The sequence below is a fragment of the Ovis canadensis genome, chromosome 10, assembly GCF_042477335.2.
Source record: "Ovis canadensis isolate MfBH-ARS-UI-01 breed Bighorn chromosome 10, ARS-UI_OviCan_v2, whole genome shotgun sequence".
Classification (NCBI taxonomy): domain Eukaryota; kingdom Metazoa; phylum Chordata; class Mammalia; order Artiodactyla; family Bovidae; genus Ovis; species Ovis canadensis.
Window position 1 is genome coordinate 75,271,333 of NC_091254.1, and position 18,297 is coordinate 75,289,629.

The window sequence follows — 18,297 nt, forward strand, 5'->3', positions numbered from 1 at the left end:
TCAGTTGATTCAGAGCCCCTGTTTGAGTTTCCTGAGCCATACAGCAAATTCCCATTGGCTATCTATTTTACATATGGTAATGTAAATTTCCATGTTACTCTTTCCATACATCTCACCCTCTCCTCCCCTCTCCCCATGTCCATAAGTCTGTCTTCTATGTCTGTTTCTCCATTGTTGCCCTGTATAAATTCTTCAGTACCATTTTTCTAGATTCCATATATATATGTTAGAATACGGTATTTATCTTTCTATTTCTGACTCACTTCACTCTGTATAATAGGTTCTAGGTTCATCCACTTCATTAGAACTGACTCAGATGTGTTCCTTTTTATGGCTGAGTAACATTCCATTGTGTATATATACCACAATTTCTTTGTCCATTCATCTGTCAATGGACATCTAAGTTGCTTCCGTATTCTAGCTGTTGTAACTAGTGCTGCAATGAACAATGGAATACATGTGTCGCTTTCAGTTTTGGTTTCCTCAAGGTATATGCCTAGGAGTGGGATTTATGGGTCATATGGTGATTTTATTCCTAACTTTTAAAGGAATCTCCATACTGTCTTCCATAGTGGCTGTATCAATTTACATTCCCACCAACAGTGCAAGAGTGGTTCCTTTTCTCCACACCCTTTCCAGCATTTATTGTTTATAGATTTTTTGATGAGGGCCATTCTGATCGGTGTGAGATGATATCTCATTGTAATTTTGATTTTCATTTCTTTAGTAATGAGTGATGTTGAGCATCTTTTCATGTGTTTGTTAGCCATTTGTATCTCTTCTTTGGAGAAATGTATGTTTGGGCCTTTTCCCACTGTTTAATTGGGTTGTTTGTTTTTCTGGTATTGAGTTGTATGAGCTGCTTGTATATTTTAGAAATTAATCCTTTGTCAGTTGTTTCATTTGCTATTATTCTCTCCCACTCTGAGGGTTGTCTTTTCACCTTGCTTATTGTTTTGTTTGCTGTACAAAAGCAGCAGAAAAAGTTTAATCAGGTCATACTTGTTTACTTTTGTTTCTATTTCCATTACTCTAGGAGATGGGTCATAGAGGATCTGGTTTTGATTATGTCATCAAGTGTTCTGCCTATGGTTTCTTCTAAGAGTTTTATAGTTTCTGGTCTTAAATTTAGGTCTTTAATCCATTTTGAGTTTATCTTTGTGTATGGTGTTAGGAAGTGTTCTAATTTCATTCTTTTACATGAAGCTGTTCAGTTTTCCCAGAACCATTTATTGAAGAGGGTGTGTTTGTCCCATTGTATATTCTTGCCTCCTTTGTCAAAAATAAGATACCCATAGATGCATGGTTTTATTTCTGGGCTTTCTATCTTATTCATTGGTCTATATTTCTATTTTGTGTCAGTACCATAGTGTCTTGATGACTGTAGCTTTGAGTATAACCTGAAGTCAGGAAGGTTGATTCCTCTAGCTCCATTCTTCTCAAGACTGCTTTGGCTATTCAGGGTCTTTTGTATTTCCATATGAATTGTGAAATTTTTTGTTCTAGTTCTGTGGAAAATGCCATTGGTAATTTGATAGAGATTGCATTAAATCTGTAGATTGTATTTGGTTCAGTTCAGTTCAGTCGCTCAGTCGTGTCCAAACTTTGTGACCCCATGAATCGCAGCATGCCAGGCCTCCCTGTCCATCACCAACTCCCAGAGTTCACTCAGACTCACGTCCATTGAGTCAGTGATGCCATCCAGCCATCTCATCCTCGGTTGTTCCCTTCTCCTCCTACCCCCATTCCCTCCCAGCATCAGAGTCTTTTCCAATGAGTCAACTATTCCCATGGGGTGGCCAAAGTACTGGAGTTTCAGCTTTAGCATCAGTCCTTCCAAAGAAATCCCAGGGCTAATCTCCTTCAGAATGGACTGGTTGGATCTCCTTGCAGTCCAAGGGACTTTCAAGAGTCTTCTCCAACACCACAGTTCAAACACATCAATTCTTCAGTGCTCAGCCTTCTTCACGGTCCAACTCTCACATCCATACATGACCACAGGAAAAAGCATAGCCTTGACTAGATGGACCTTAGTCGGCAAAGTAATGTCTCTGCTTTTGAAAATGCTGTCTAGTTTGGTCATAACTTTTCTTCCAAGGAGTAAGCATCTTTTAATTTCATGGCTGCAGTCACCATCTGCAGTGATTTTGGAGCACAAAAAAATAAAGTCTGACACTGTTTCTACTGTTTCCCCAATATTTCCCATGAAGTGATGGGACCGGATGCCATGATCTTTGCTTTCTGAATGTTGAGCTTTAAGCCAACTTTTTCACTCTCCTCTTTCACTCTCATCAAGAGGCTTTTTAGTTCCTCTTCACTTTCTGCCATAAGGGTGGTGTCATCTGCATATCTGAGGTTATTGTTATTTCTCCCGGGCAATCTTGATTCCAGCTTGTGCTTCTTCCAGCACAGCGTTTCTCATGATGTACTCTGCATAGAAGTTAAATAAGCAGGGTGACAATATACAGCCTTGACGTACTCCTTTTCCTATTTGGAAACAGTCTGTTGTTCCATGTCCAGTTCTAACTGTTGCTTCCTGACCTGCATACAGATTTCTCAAGAGGCAGGTCAGGTGGTCTGGTATTCCCATCTCTTTCAGAATTTTCCACAGTTTCTTGTGATCCACACAGTCAAAGGCTTTGGCATAGTCAATAAAGCAGAAATAGATGTTTCTCTGGAACTCTTTTGCTTTTTCCATGATCCAGCAGATGTTGCCAATTTGATCTCTGGTTCCTCTGCCTTTTCTAAAACCAGCTTGAACATCAGGAAGTTCATGGTCCACGTATTGCTGAAGCCTGGCTTGGGGAATTTTGAGCATTACTTTACTAGCATGTGAGATGAGTGCAATTGTGTGGTAGTTTGAGCATTCTTTGGCATTGCCTTTCTTTGGGATTGGAATGAAAACTGACCTTTCCAGTCCAGTGACCACTGCTGAGTTTTCCAAATTTGTTGACATATTGAGTGGAGCACTTTCACAGAATCATCTTTCAGGATTTGAAATAGCTCTACTGGAATTCCATCACCTCCATTAGCTTTGTTCGTAGTGATACTTTCTAAGGCCCATTTGACTTCACATTCCAGGATGCCTGGCCCTAGATGAGTGATCACACCTTTGTGATTATCTGGGTCATGAAGATCTTTTTTGTACAGTCTTCTGTGTATTCTTGCCACCTCTTCTTAATATCTTCTGCTTCTGTCAGGTCCATACCATTTCTGTCCTTCATTGAGCCCATCTTTGCATGAAATGTTCCCTTGGTATCTCTAATTTTCTTGAAGAGATCTCTAGTCTTTCCCATTCTGTTTTTTTCCTCTATTTCTTTGCGTTGATCACTGAAGAAGGCTTTCTTATCTCTTCTTCCTATTCTTTGGAACTCTGAATTCAGATGCTTATATCTTTCCTTTTCTCCTTTGCTTTTCACTTCTCTTCTTTTCACAGCTATTTGTAAGGCCTCCCCAGACAGCCATTTTGCTTTTTTTTGCATTTCTCTTTCATGGGGATGGTCTTGATCCTTGTCTCCTGTACAATGTCACGAACCTCATTCCATAATTCATCAGGCACTCTATCTATCAGATCTAGGCCCTTAAATCTATTTCTCACTTCCACTGTATAATCATAAGGGATTTGATTTAGGTCATACCTGAATGGTCTAGCCGTTTTCCCTACTTTCTTCAATTTAAGTCTGAATTTGGCAATAAGGAGTACATGATCTGAGCCACAGTCAGCTCCCAGTCTTGTTTTTGCTGACTGTATAGAGCTTCTCCATCTTTGGCTAGAAAGAATATAATCAATCTGATTTCGGTGTTGACCATCTGGTGATGTCCATGTGTAGAGTCATCTCTTGTGTCGTTGGCAGAAGGTGTTTGCTATGACCCGTGCATTTTCTTGGCCCTGCTTCATTCTGCATTCCAAGGTCAAATTTGCCTGTTACTTCAGGTGTTTCTTCACTTCTTACTTTTGCGTTCCAGTCCCCTATAATGAAAAGGACATCTTTTTTGGGTGTTAGTTCTACAAGGTCTTATAAGTCTTCATAGAACCATTCAACTTCAGCTTCTTCATCGTTACTGGTTGGGGCATAGACTTGGATTATGGTAATATTGAATGGTTTGCCTTGGAAACGAACAGAGATCATTGTCGTTTTTGAAATTGCATCCAAGTACTGCATTTCGGATTCTTTTGTTGACCATGATGGCTACTCCATTTCTTCTGAGGGATTCCTGCCTGCAGTAGAAGATATAATGGTCATCTGAGTTAAACTCACTCTTTCCAGTCCAGCTTAGTTCACTGATTCCTAGAATGTTGACATTCACTCTTGCCATCTCTTGTTTGACCACTTCCAATTTGCCTTGATTCATGGACCTGACATTCCAGGTTCCTATGCAATATTGCTCTTTACAGCATCGGACCTTGCTTCTATCACCAGTCACATCCACAGCTGGGTATTGTTTTTGCTTTGGCTCCATCCCTTCATTCTTTCTGGAGTTATTTCTCCACTGATCTCCAGTAACATATTGGGCACCTACTGACCTGGGGAGTTCCTCTTTCAGTATCCTATTATTTTGCCTTTTCATACTGTTCATGGGGTTCTCAAGGCAAGAATACTGAAGTGGTTTGCCATTCCCTTCTCCAGTGGACCACATTCTATCAGACCTCTCCACCATGACTTGTGTGGCCCCACGGGCACGGTTTAGTTTCATTGAGTTAGACAAAGCTGTGGTCCTAGTGTGATTAGATTGACTAGTTTTCTGTGAGTATGGTTTCAGTGTGTCTGCCCTCTGATGCCCTCTTGCAACACCTACCATATTACTTGGGTTTCTCTTACCTTGGGCATGGGGTATCTCTTCACGGCTGCTCCAGTAATATGCAACCTCTGCTCCTTACCTTAGACGAAGGGTGTCTCCTCACCACCGCCCTTCCTGACCTTCAACGTGGGATAGCTCCTCTAGGCCCTCCTGCGCCAGCACAACCACCGCTCCTTGGACGTAGGTTGCTCTTCCTGGCCGCCGCCCCTGGCCTCGGTCACAGGGTGGCTCCTCCCAGCTGTCGCTCCTGACCTCACACGTGGGGTGGCTCCTCTAGGCTGTTCCTGCACCCTCGCAGCCTAGCACTCTCAGCCGCTGCCCCTGACCTCTGACTTGGGGTAGCTCCTCTCGGCCACACTGCGTGTCAGTCACAGCTGTGTCATTTTCAGAATATCAATTCTTCCTACCAAGGAACATGGAATATCTCTCTATCTGTTTATGTCATCTTTGATTTCTTTCATTAGTGTCTTATAATTTTCTGTGTACAGGTCTTTCATCTCCTTAGGTAAGTTTATTCCTAGATATTTAATTCTTCTTGTTGTAGTGGTGAATATGATTGATCTCTCTTCTTCTGCTGCTACTAAGTCACTTCAGTCGTGTCCGACTCTGTGCGAGCCCATAGATGGTAGCCCACCAGGCTCCCCCGTCCCTGGGATTCTCCAGGCAAGAACACTGGAGTGGGTTGCCAGTTCCTTCTCCAATGCATGAAAGTGAAAAGTGAAAGTGAAGTCACTCAGTCGTGTCTGACTCTTTGAGACCCCGTGGACTGCAGCCTACCAGGCTCCTCCACCCATGGGATTTCCCAGGCAGGAGTACTGGAGCGGGGTGCCATTGCCTTCTCCTTCTCTTCTTCTGGGACACCTATACTGTGAATGCTAGTTCATTTGATGTGTCCCATAGGCCCCTGGAAAGGTGAAAGTGAAAGTTACTCAGTTGTGTCCAACTCTTTGCAACCTGATGGAGTATACAGCCCATGGAATTCTCCAGGCTGGAATGCTGGAGTGGGTAGCCTTTCTCTTCTCCAGGGGATCTTCCCAACCCAGGGATCAAATCCAGGTCTCCCATATTGTGGGCATATTCTTTACCAGCTGAGCCACAAGGGAAGCCCAGGAATACTGGGGTGGGTAGCCTATCCCTATTCCAGTGGATCTTCCCAACCTAGGAATCAAACCAGGGTCTCCTGCACTGCAGGCAGATTCTTTACCAACTGAGCTATCAAGGAAGCCCAAAGTTTTCCTAAGTCTTATAAAATATCAATATATAATGGGAGCAGAGAGAACTTAATAATCATTTTGAAATTATCATATCATTAACATGATTTTCTCCAAATAGTGAGTATAAAAAATAGAGTATCAAACCGGAATTTGTATTTTTTTTTTCTTTTAGAAATACATGAAGATTTTGTGTGTACGAATGTTTATATTTGTTTCATTCTGGGTAACATAATTTTTTTTTTTTCTCTCTCTAACCTGCCTTTATCACCTAGCTAGATAATTTAACATCTCCCGAGAACTGTTAGCTCTGGAAAAAACTTGCTGTCATGATAAATGCAAGGAATTGTTCCCTAAATGGTTAATCAAGGAGACAAAAATTGTTAAATAAATGACAATATCTATTAAAATATGTTGGCCCCTAAAGTTATCTTCATTTTTGTCTTTCCTATTCTGATTGGATGAGTTATACTGCCTTGCATTTGAGTTAAGCAATCCTTCCTTCTGCTTCATCGAGCCTGCTGTTGAATTCCTCTAGTGCAATATTCCGTTCAGTTATTGGATTCTTCAGTTCTGTGACTTTTGTTTGGCACTTTGTTATATTTTCTCTTTGTTGAAGCCCTCACTGTGTTCATCAATTCTTTTCCCCTGTTTAGTTAGCATCTCTATAACTATTGTTTTGAAGTCTTTCTCAAAATTACTTACCTCTATTTCACTCTAACTTTTTCCCTGAGGTTTTATTTTGTCCTTTTATTTGGAACATATTCCTCTTTTTCTTCATTTTGCTTGATTCTCTGTGTTGATTTTTTTTTTTTCGGTAGGTGAAACAACCAGCTCTCCCAGACTTGAAGGAATGGACTTGTATAGGAGATGAAACTTGTCATTCAACCCTGCCTCACCCTTTTGCTGTTTCTCAAGTTTTTATGCTTTTCCAAGCAGTATATTATATTTTAATAGCCACTAGTGGCAACAGTTGAAGGTGTGCCAAAACTTGTCAGTATCCCTAAGGGAATTGTGTTAGCACCTAGATCCATGCTGTTTGGGAGACAGATCCTCAGGCAACAGCTTTTAATAGCATGTAAATATATACAGTTCCATGAGACTGCAAACATAAGCTCTGCTGGCCAGGGGATCTGGCAGTGCCTCCTGGGTGGCAGTCACAAAAATGTATAAGCTCTTTTCTGGGACAAATGCTGGTGAGCTGGAGTAAAACAGAGGGAGAGGGCCATAGCCTAAAACCCTCGAGAGCAACGTTGCAGTCCAGTGTGCTGTGTGCTGTGCTTAGCCGTTCAGTCTTGTCTGACCCTTTCTGACCCCATGAACTGTAGATCACCAGACTCACCTGTCTGTGGGGATTCTCCAGGCTAGGATACTGGAGTGGGTGGGTTGCCATGCCTTCCTCCAGAGGATCCTCCCAACCCAAGTATCGAACCCAGGATTCCCACATTGCAGGTGGATTATTTACCATCTAAGCCACCAGGGAAGCCCTTGCCGTCCAATAAATGTGAGCCAAACCTGAGACCTGCCCATCAAGCTAAAGCTCTGGAACAGGAAAAGAGGTCTTCTTCACAGAAAGGCTGAGGGCTGTGCCTCATCTGCTGTGTGAACAGTTCCCCAGAGCTGGCAGCAATTGCCACAATCTCAGGGGACCCAGTAATGCAAGCATGCCCATCAGCCACCCAAACCAGGTGATCTAGGAGCATCTTCTGGGTGGCAGCTGAAAAACAGGGCATGAGACACAGAAACTCAGGGAACCAGACATAGAATCTCAGGGCACCAGACATGTGTATAGCTTCCGTCCAGAAGACACTGGCACTCTAGGGTACAACCTAGGAGAGTGCAAGTATAATGCCTGCCATCCAAGGTCTCTGAAAAGGATTACAGTCAGCCCCTGAATGTGTGTTTAATTAGAAGCCTGAGAGTTAGTTTACAGACTTTCTTCATAGAAAAACTGAGTCAGTTGCCTCTTGCTGTGCCCTGGAAGTATAGCTGGTTAAGAACTCTGTTGGTCTCAGTCCTGTGGGACCACAACTGTAAGCCCCGCTGGCTACCAGAGCCAGGTCATGTAGGGGTATCTCTTGGTAGAAGCAGCAAAAAATGGGATGTGTGACAGGAATATGAACTCTTTTCTGAGTGACATCAATTATTACAGTCCTGTGGGACCAGAAATGCAAGCTTCCCCAATGTCCAGATCTATCCCTTGGGAAACAGCCACAGATATTGGGGTACCAGTTGCATGATAAAGCTCCCTCCCTGGAGCTGCTGATGCCCAAACAAAGGGAAAGCATGAAACTGGCACCCACCAGTCTCTAGTCTCAGAGAGTTTTCCAGCAGGTTTGCAAATGTTTGTGTTAAATTAGATGCCTGCTAATCAGAGTAGTGAGAGGAGGAACTGGCAACCTACTCCAATATTCTTGCCTGGAAAATCCATGGACAGTGGACCCTGGAGGGCTGCTGTCCATAGGGTCACACAGAGTCGGACACGGCTGAAGCAAATTAGCATGCATGAATGCACTGGAGAAGGAAATGGCAACCCACTCCAATATTTTTGCCTGGAGAATCCCAGGGACAGAAGAGCCTGGTGGGCTGCTGTCTGTGGGGTCGCACAGAGTTGGACACGACTGAAGTGACTTAGCAGCAGCAGCAGCAGCAGCAGCAATCGTAGGAGTAGATCTGCTCCTCAGATGCACACCTGAATATAGGTAGGTGAACCTTCACTTAAAGTCTATGCACAATCAGTTGCCTCTGACCCGGACACTGGGGCAGAGTACATTTGAGCTGGTGAGCCCATTAAGAGCTTCTTCCAGACTGCTAGTCTTGTGAGTCTCAAGAAATGATCCTTGTTGGTTTTAGCATTAGATTTGGTGGGCTCATCTCTCAGGGGCAAGTCCTAAATGCCCAATATGGGGTTTGAACCCTTCACTCCTTGAGGAGAAGTGTGCGGTTTTGAATTCTCTCCCTGGTTGTGGGACACCACACAGCATGTGGGTTTTTGGTGAGACTCCCTTCCAGCTTCTCCTTCCCACTTTGATGTGGTTTCCTTCTAATTGGTTTGATATGTAGTCATCACCCAGCCAGCCTATTTTTTTTAACTTAAGAGGAAATTGTTCTATACGTAGCTGCTTGACTCAGTGGTTATAGATGAAGTTGCATTCAAGATCTTTCTCTGTCACCATCTTGAATCTCATTGACTTTGAATGTTTTGTTCTATTTTTTTTAATGAATTGCCTAATAGGAATTTAATACACATTCATTTGTTATTTATAAGTACTCAAATATATTCAAAAGAGTGAGTGAAAGCATTTCTTAATTTTTTTAAAGAGTAAAGGCTTTAACATTGTATTAAAATATATGTTGTTTCTGAGGTTAATTTCACTTCTAAGATATGTAAAGCAGTAATCATTGAAAGAAATTTAGTATTATGCCTCTTTTCTCTAAAATCTTTATGTCCTAAGTTTAGGGATACCACAGAAAAGAACTGAAAAAAATATTTAGGTGAATATTACTGGAAAAAATTTCTGATTTGTAGTGTTTGTCCATTACTATAGTATAAATACTTCCACAGTGACCAATGTCAAGTTACTGACATGATGTCCTAAAAGCAGAATTGAAAAAAATATGCAGAAACAGTTCACATGGACTGATATAAGTGGTCTCCAGAACACCAGTGGATCTACCATTAAAAATATGTATGTGTCCTTAGTACTTAATATTCCATTTTTATGTTTTTTAAGATGAATATATAGGCTTCCCTGATAGCTCAGTTGGTAAAAAATCTGCCTGCAATGCAGAAGACCCAGATTCAATTCCTGAGTCAGGAAGATCTGCTGGTGAAGCAATAGGCTACCCACTCCAGTGTTCTTGGGCTTCCTTTGTGGCTCAGCTGGTAAAGAAACTGCCTGCAATGTGGGAGACCTGGGTTTAATCCCTGGGTTGGAAAGATCCCTGGAGAAGGGAAAGGCTACCCACTCCAGCATTCTGGCCTGGAGAATTCCATGGAGCTGTATAGTTCATGGGATCGCAAAGAGTTGGACATGACTAAGCAACTTTCACTTCCATATGTGTTATGCTATGAATTTTTTAGAGAATATTTAGAGTAATTCATATGAAACTCTCAATTTGGTATTCAAAGTTTCAGTGGCAATTTTTTTAAAGCATAAAATACTTCAGAAACCCAGAAATAAAGGTGTTTTTTTATTTATCAATTACCATGTAGTACTTGTCTGGCTTTATTTCAGGTCTCTGTACATATCTCTAAGGCCAGCATGACTGAGTTCCTTCTGTATATTAATATGGAAAGACCAAGGTCACAAATTGATAGACCCTAACTTGGTATTCAAGTTTATCTGGCAGTAAGTCATGTGCTTTGCTATATTTCATTCTAGTTAAACAAATTTAGATATAAAATGCCATATTAACCTTAGTCCCTAGAAGGAGAGCATAATACAAACACTTTTCTTGCAAGTAGACTACTCAGGAAGAGATTTCAATGAGAGTGGTAGTTAGTGTCTAGGAAAGAAAACAGAAATAAAAAGTCAGCATTAGATGCACTATTTAGTTGATCAGTAAAATGATGACTGATGCTGAGTCTTTAGGGAATTTCTGCAGAATTTATAAAATGTACCTTAGAACAGGCTGTCAAGAGTGGAAAGAGAAAGAACTGAATGGTTGTCTTCTCTTCACCTTTTCAAGGGTGACCCTACAGAATTAATAGTTGGGTCACTTCTAAGTTCCAGCAGAATGAGTGTTGAACATTTCTCATTATAGCTACATTTCAGGATCAGACAAGTTCCAAGGCACTGTGGATTTTAGGTGGGATGCTGCCTCACTTTGTCTGTAAAGACTGAGTGAAGCCAATGCCTTTATCAGTGGCTGGAGCAAAAAGTAAGGCCAAAGGGTTTTGAGTGTTAGTTGCTCCGTCGTGTCTGACTTTTCTTGACCCCATGGGCTATAGCCCACCAGGCTTCTCTGTCCATGCGATTTTCCAGGAAAGAATACTGGAGTGGGTTGCCATTTCCTACTCCAGGGGATCTTCCCAACCCAGAGACTGAAGCCACGTCTCATGCATCTCCTGCTTTGGCAGGTGGATATTTACCACTATCACCTGAAGTGGTACACAAAAAATGTTGCACACAAGTATCTATTCCACCAAAAATGTGCTTATTACATAGAAATATGATATATGATACAATTGTTTTTGTTTTAATGTATTTTTATTTCAAATAAAAATATCTGATATTTCATGTCCATGTTTCTGAAAATGAGTATATCAGTGTTTTATAATACTATGAATTTTAAAGAGAATATATAGAGAGTAGTTCATATAAATCTCTGAAGCAGCTATCTGAGGTTTCAATGGCAAGTAGATTTGCTTTTTTATTTAAGCAAAATTACCTCAGGAACCCAAGATTATAGGGATTAAAAAATATATTTACTGTCATTTATATTTATCAGTTACCATTTATTATCCATCTGGTTTCTTTTCAGGTCTCTGCATATAACTCTAAGGCACATGTGATTGAATCTTTTCCATACATGAAATATTAAGATATATAAGGAAATATTAGATGTATTATATGATATATTAGAGATGCATATAACACATTCATTCAAAATTTAAAGATGAAATTCATGAGAGTTCATGACATGAAACCACTGACATATAGACAGAAGTTGCATCCACTTCCACGTTCAAATCAGTTTGTATCAGCCTAGAATACCTAGAAAGCAAAGTATAATTAGATTTGAACTGACCTAACACAATGGTATTTAGATGAAAAGGTAAGCGTAAAGGGCTTTGCTCATCTGTAGTAGCAAGTACCTCACATTTTTTAACACTCCTTTTTGTTTGAGAGTTTGGGTTAACATTTGCAGCTCAATTATTTATGCAATTACTAAATACCTTGGCTCAGAAATTTCACTTCCTCAAAGCAGGCTGAATCAATTAAATAATTTCCTCAAGCTCATGTGGTATTGTATTATAAATCCATTGTTCAGATCCACATGACCCTAGCTTTTTTTTCCAAAATGGTTGTTAAAGTCCAAATTACTAATAGAGAAATAGGTCCTATAAAGTCCTCTGGAAGCTCAAACCATGGTTTAATAGCTGACCTCAGTGGTGGATTTCACACAATTGTTTCTACTGTATAGACTAATTTAAACAGAACATATATATAACTTTTTTAATCTTTAAAAATGTAACATGTCCCTTATCAAAGTCATTCTTGAGGTTGATCTGTGCATTTTATTTTATTTTTTTCCTATATGCTCTGTGCTTTTCTCAACAAGTAAATAAGTGTGGTTTTACCTTTTTTCTTATTTTTACTTGAACTTTGCTTTAAATAGTTCAGCTCTGGCTTTTATTCATAGAGAGTAGGTTGACTAAAAGCACTATTTTGGACCCACTTAAATTATCAGCAAATTAATTTGACTAGAATTTATAGCCAGAATGGTTAAAACAAATAGCTTCAGTCAAAATAAGGAAATTATAGTTTAATCATTTGCATTAGGTAAATTTAATTAACTTAGATAAATAAATTAAATTAATGTGTATTTATTCTGCAAGTATGTATATGCAAGTTTTATATTGATGGATTGTTTAGAGACTGTTTCTGTCCTTTTTGTTGTTCTTTTTCCACCCAAATATTATTTCTTTTAAGAATTTAAAATCAGATTTATAAGATCTTACTACCTTTGCTAATAGGGCAATCCATCATAAGATCTCTAAAAAAAAGATGTATCCTTTATATTAACAGACAAAATTTTTCCCAAAGGTATCCATGTTCTGATTTGAGAAATCTGTTAATATCCTATCTTACATGGCAAAAGGGGCTTTGCAAATATTGTTAAGAATCTTGAGATGGTGAGCTTCTGTCTTATCTAGGGGCCCAAAATAAGCCTAAGGATCCTTGTAAGTGAAAGAGCAAAGTAAAAGAGATTGCAAGATAGAAAAGGAGATGTGAGGATGGAAGTAGAGCTTTGAGTATGAAGAGCCAAGGAATGTGGGCAGGCTCTAGAAACTGAAGAAGACAAGGAAATGGGTTATCCCTGAGAGCCAGAAGAAGGACTAGAGTGTGGCCAACCCAGGTTTGACTTCCGACCTCCAGAACTGAAAGATAATAGATGGCTATTGTTTTAAGCCACCAAGTTTGTGGTAATTCCTTAGAGCAGTAACTTTAAATAAATGCATCTCTACTGCAAAAATTTCTGGTATTTCCCAGAAGAGGGGATAGTTAGGTAACATTACTGAGTTGATGGACATGAATTTGAGGAAACTTCAGGGGATAGTAAAATACAGGGGAGCCTGGCATGCTGCAGTCCACTGAGTCACAAATAGTTAGACACAATTTAGTGCCTGAAAAACAACACCTTAACTGGTGCTTACAGAAAATGTTCTCATTTTTGGTTTCCTCAACCCTCATTTTATCATTTCAGTTTATTCTGTTTGGTGCCAGTAATATACTTCTATTGTATGAAATAATGTCTACTGGGCAACAATGTTGTTTGGGTTCATCATCACTGTCATTTGAACGTTGAAACATCTGTTTAACATCACAGACTTGCCCTGACACTGCTAGTACTTTCTTTATGTCCCCACTGAGTATTACTTCTTGCTATGTCAGTACTCTTTAAAAAAAAATTGTCCCTCTTCTGTGCATAAATAGACAGATAAACAGAGTCTCTTTATTTGTTCATAGAATTACTACCCTCCTCCAATGGATACAGCTGAGGTCAAGATAGGACTGATTGCAGGATATCCTACCCTGAACTTCCTCTCATTTGGACTTTTATCTGGTGCCATATAGAATAAATACAATGCTTCTTCCTTATGAGAGCTCCATCACACCTGATGATATGATTTCAAGCACTCACATCAGCATAACTGCTCCCACAGAGTATCCTTGACCATCTGTCTTCTTCAAGAAGGGCAACTGCATAACCACACAGGTAGAGTCTGAACCACACAAACCAGAAAAGTGATTCCATCTCCACTGTTCCGAACTATATAATCCTGTTAATACTTCAAAATTGCACATTAAGTTATGTAGGTAATGAATTTAAATAATCAATCAAGAGGACTTGAAGTCAACTAAATCATTAATATTTTTATAAATATTCAGATTTTACTAGTTCTGTTAGAAATCCATATTATTTTTTCTTATCCCAATATTTTAAATTGTGTGCTATATATTAATAAAATATTTGATGACCTTTTTTTCTGTTGAGGAGAAATGCCTTAATTCTCCCAACTTCCTTCTCTCACACAATCAATTAATTAAATGTCAAATGATTACTAATGAACAAGAGTGATTATCAAGATGATATCCAATTTACATTTTGTCTTGCCAATTACATTAAGTATAATTTAATTAACTAATTAAATGAATTAAATTGTTTCATAGAATGAGAGATTATTAAATTGTAAGGATTAAGAAAAACCCTGATTAACAGGAATACTGGAAATAGAAATTTTTATAATTAAATTGTCTGTTTAAATTATTGAGTTAAATGCTTTATTCACTGAAAATATTTGACCAATATATTAAAAAGTATATAAATATGAACTTATTGAAATCAGTAAGATAATTATTTAAAATATTATTAAAAATTTACAATTTTGCTTTAATTTTTCAGTTTACGAGTTTAAAAATTTAAATGAGTATAATTTTTTTACAGTCTAGATAAATATATACATACTAATTTATCACTTTTTAAACTTTTTTAAAATTTTGTAAATTTTTTATTTTATAAATTTTAAAATTTTATAATTTTTTTAACTTTATAATTTTTTTTATAACTTCTAGAAAAGAAGACTTCTCAGGAATGAATATCCACATTGGATGAAGAATTTGAAATTCAGGTGAGTTAAATGCCTTTCTCAGATAATACCATCAGAACAAATTCTCAGAGCTTTTGAGTTTTAGACCTATGCTGTTTGAGCAACATGTTATTGACTTTCATTATTAAGCTAAGCCGCTAACATGGAGTTACATTCTTGCTTCATTTTCATTTTTCTTAAATGAGAGGTATAGCAAATTTCTAAGTAATGGGAGCTTTTTATAATTAGAATTCAGAGTAATTGAGATTGTACGTGATTAACAGTATTCAATGATGTATTGGATATTCAATATGTATAGATATAGATATGTATATGTATATCTGTTGTATTGGATATTCAATATGTATATCTATATCTATATCTGTATCTATCTATCTATATAGGACATGCCACATGACTTGCAGGATCTAAGTTTCCAGACCAGGGATGAACCCTGGGCTCCTGAAGTGGAGTCTGGAGTGCTAACAAGTGGACTGCCAAAGAATTCCCTAAGATCTATTTTTAATACAATTTTGCAAATAGTATTTTTGCTCAGAAGACAAATGCATAACAACTAATTTTTTTCTGCAAATCTGGCCTTTAATATCTAAACATTGTACTCTACAGATTATATGCAGCAGTGCAGCATATGCATTCTAATAGAATTTGACAATTTTAATACTGAACTACATTCATATATCCCCACCAAAAATGGAGGTCAGCTTTGTGTTGTTTAGAATTTTTCTTTTTTGGGGGTGTTGTTTTTCTGGTTTCAGAAGCATCATTTCGAACTTCCACTCCATCAGATTCTGTTCATTCAAAACAATTTCTAAGAAAATCAACTGATGTTTTTAAGATTTCTTTATTCCTCTCTTATATTACCTATAATTTCATGATGGTAGAAGTGAATCATCACTATAGTTAGAATTCATTTTACTTTCTCATGGCACAAATTCTTTTAGCATAGCAGTTTGTGGGAGACAATTAAAGGAGGAGGGATTATCTGAAATTGTAGGATTTGTTCATCAACTATATATGCAAGTGTAAAAAAGGGTTGTTTTAAACACATTTTAAACTCTACAATATCAAAATGGTCAATTCAATTGATCTTCATGCAGCTTTTCAATAGTATAGTGCAGATTCTAAAGACAGATTAGTTAAACAAGAACCTTGAATCCACCATTTTGCTCACTCTTTGACCAAATTGCTTAACCTCTCTGCCTAAATGTCCACAACTGTAAATTGAAGATAATAATATAACCTACTTGACATCCTACAGAAAAACTCAAACAGATGTTTTGGCCAATCCAATATAAATATGCCAACTTGCAGTACTTAGAAACTCTTGAAAATAACAGCCTTAAATGAAGAATAAGGCATCCAGTGATGTTGGTTTGATATCACCTTTCTTTCACTAGCAATCTTTTGCACCCTAGAATGTATGAATTTGCAGCTGTTCAGTTCAGTTCAGTTCAGTCGACAATCATGTCCAACTCTTTGCAACCCCATGAATCGCAGCATGCCAGGCCTCCCTGTCCATCATCAACTCCCAGAGTCCACCCAAACCCATGTCCATCAGGTTGGTGATGCCATCCAACCATCTCATCCTCTGTCATCCCCTTCTCCTCTTGCCCCTAATCCCTCCCAGCATCAGGGACTTTTCAAATGAGTCAGCTCTTTGCATGAGGTGGTCAAAGTATTGGAGTTTCAGCTTCAACATCAGTTCTTCTAATGAACACCCAGAACTGATCTCCTTTAGGATGGACTGGTTGGATCTCCTTGCAGTCCAAGGGACTCTCAAGAGTCTTCTCCAACACCACAGTTCAAAAGCATCAATTCTTCTGCACTCAGCCTTCTATAGTCCAACTCTCACATCCATACATGACCACTGGAAAAACCATAGCCTTGACTAGATGGACCTTTGTTGGCAAAGTAATGTCTCTACTCTTCAATACGCTATGTAGGTTGGTCATAACTTTCCTTCCAAGGAATAGCGTCTTTTAATTTCATGGCTGCAATCACCATCTGCAATGATTTTGGAGCCCAGAAAAATAAAGTCAGCCACTGTTTCCATTGTTCCCCCATCTATTTGCCATATAGTGATGGGACTGGATGCCATGACCTTAGTCTGAATGTTGAGCTTTAAGCCAACTTTTTTGCTCTCTTCTTTCACTTTCATCAAGAGGCTTTTTAGTTCCTCTTCACTTTCTGCCATAAGGGTGGTGTCATCTGCATATCTGAGGTGACTGATATTTCTCCGGACAATCTTGATTCCAGCTTGTGCTTCCTCCAGCCCAGAGTTTGTCATGATGTACTCTGCATATAAGTTAAGTAAACAGGGTAACAATATACAGCCTTGACATACTCCTTTTCCTATTTGGAACCAGTCTGTTGTTCCATGTCCAGCTCTAACTGTTGCTTCCTGACCTGCATATAGGTTTCTCAAGAGGCAGGTCAGGTGGTCTGGTATTCCGATCTCTTTCAGAATTTTCCACAGTTTCTTCTGATTCACACAGTCAAAGGCTTTGGCATAGTCAATAAAGCAGAAATAGATGTTTTTCTGGAACTCTCTTGCTTTTTCCATGATCCAGCGGATGTTGGCAATTTGATCTCTGGTTCCTATGCCTTTCCTAAAACCAGCTTGAACATCAGGGAGTTCATGGTTCACATATTGCTGAAGCCTAGCTTGGAGTATTTTAAGCATTACTTTACTAGCATGTGAGATGAGTGCAATTGTACAGTAGTTTGAGCATTCTTTGGCATTGCCTTTCTTTGGCAATTCTTACAGCTGTTAGGAGTTTATTTTATAAACAGACAAAACAAAATGAAAATGATAAATCAAGTGGTGAATTCTACAAGTAGGACACTGAAAAAATAAGTGTATGTAGCATAAGTAATCTGCAAATATACAAATACTAAGACAAACAAATAAGCAAATAACAATAAAAAAGTGGACCAATCTAATCCCACCTAATAATGATAGTATTTGAATATTTTACATTTTTCTATTGTACTCTCATCTTAGAATTTTATGCTTCTCTTGAGATATCTACAAATCAAATATTGTATCATTATAATGAACATGGAACATGGAAATGTTCATATAATGAACATCTATGAACTTGGTAAATATCTTCATTAATAACATTGTCAAGCAAGTCCATAAAATTTCTATTTATTTTGAGGGGACATGTATATCATATTGCTTTTGGCCATTAAAGAAGTGGTATTTAAGTATGCTGCTTACTCCTTGGAAGAAAACTTATGACCAACCTAGATAGTATATTGAAAAGCAGAGACATTACTTTGCCAACAAAGGTCCATCTAGTCAAGTCTATGGTTTTTCCAGAGGTCATGTATGGATGTGAGAGTTGGACTGTGAAGAAAGCTGAGCGCCGAAGAATTGATGCTTTTGAACTGCGGTGTTGGAGAAGACTTTTGAGAGTTCCTTAACTGCAAGGAGATTCT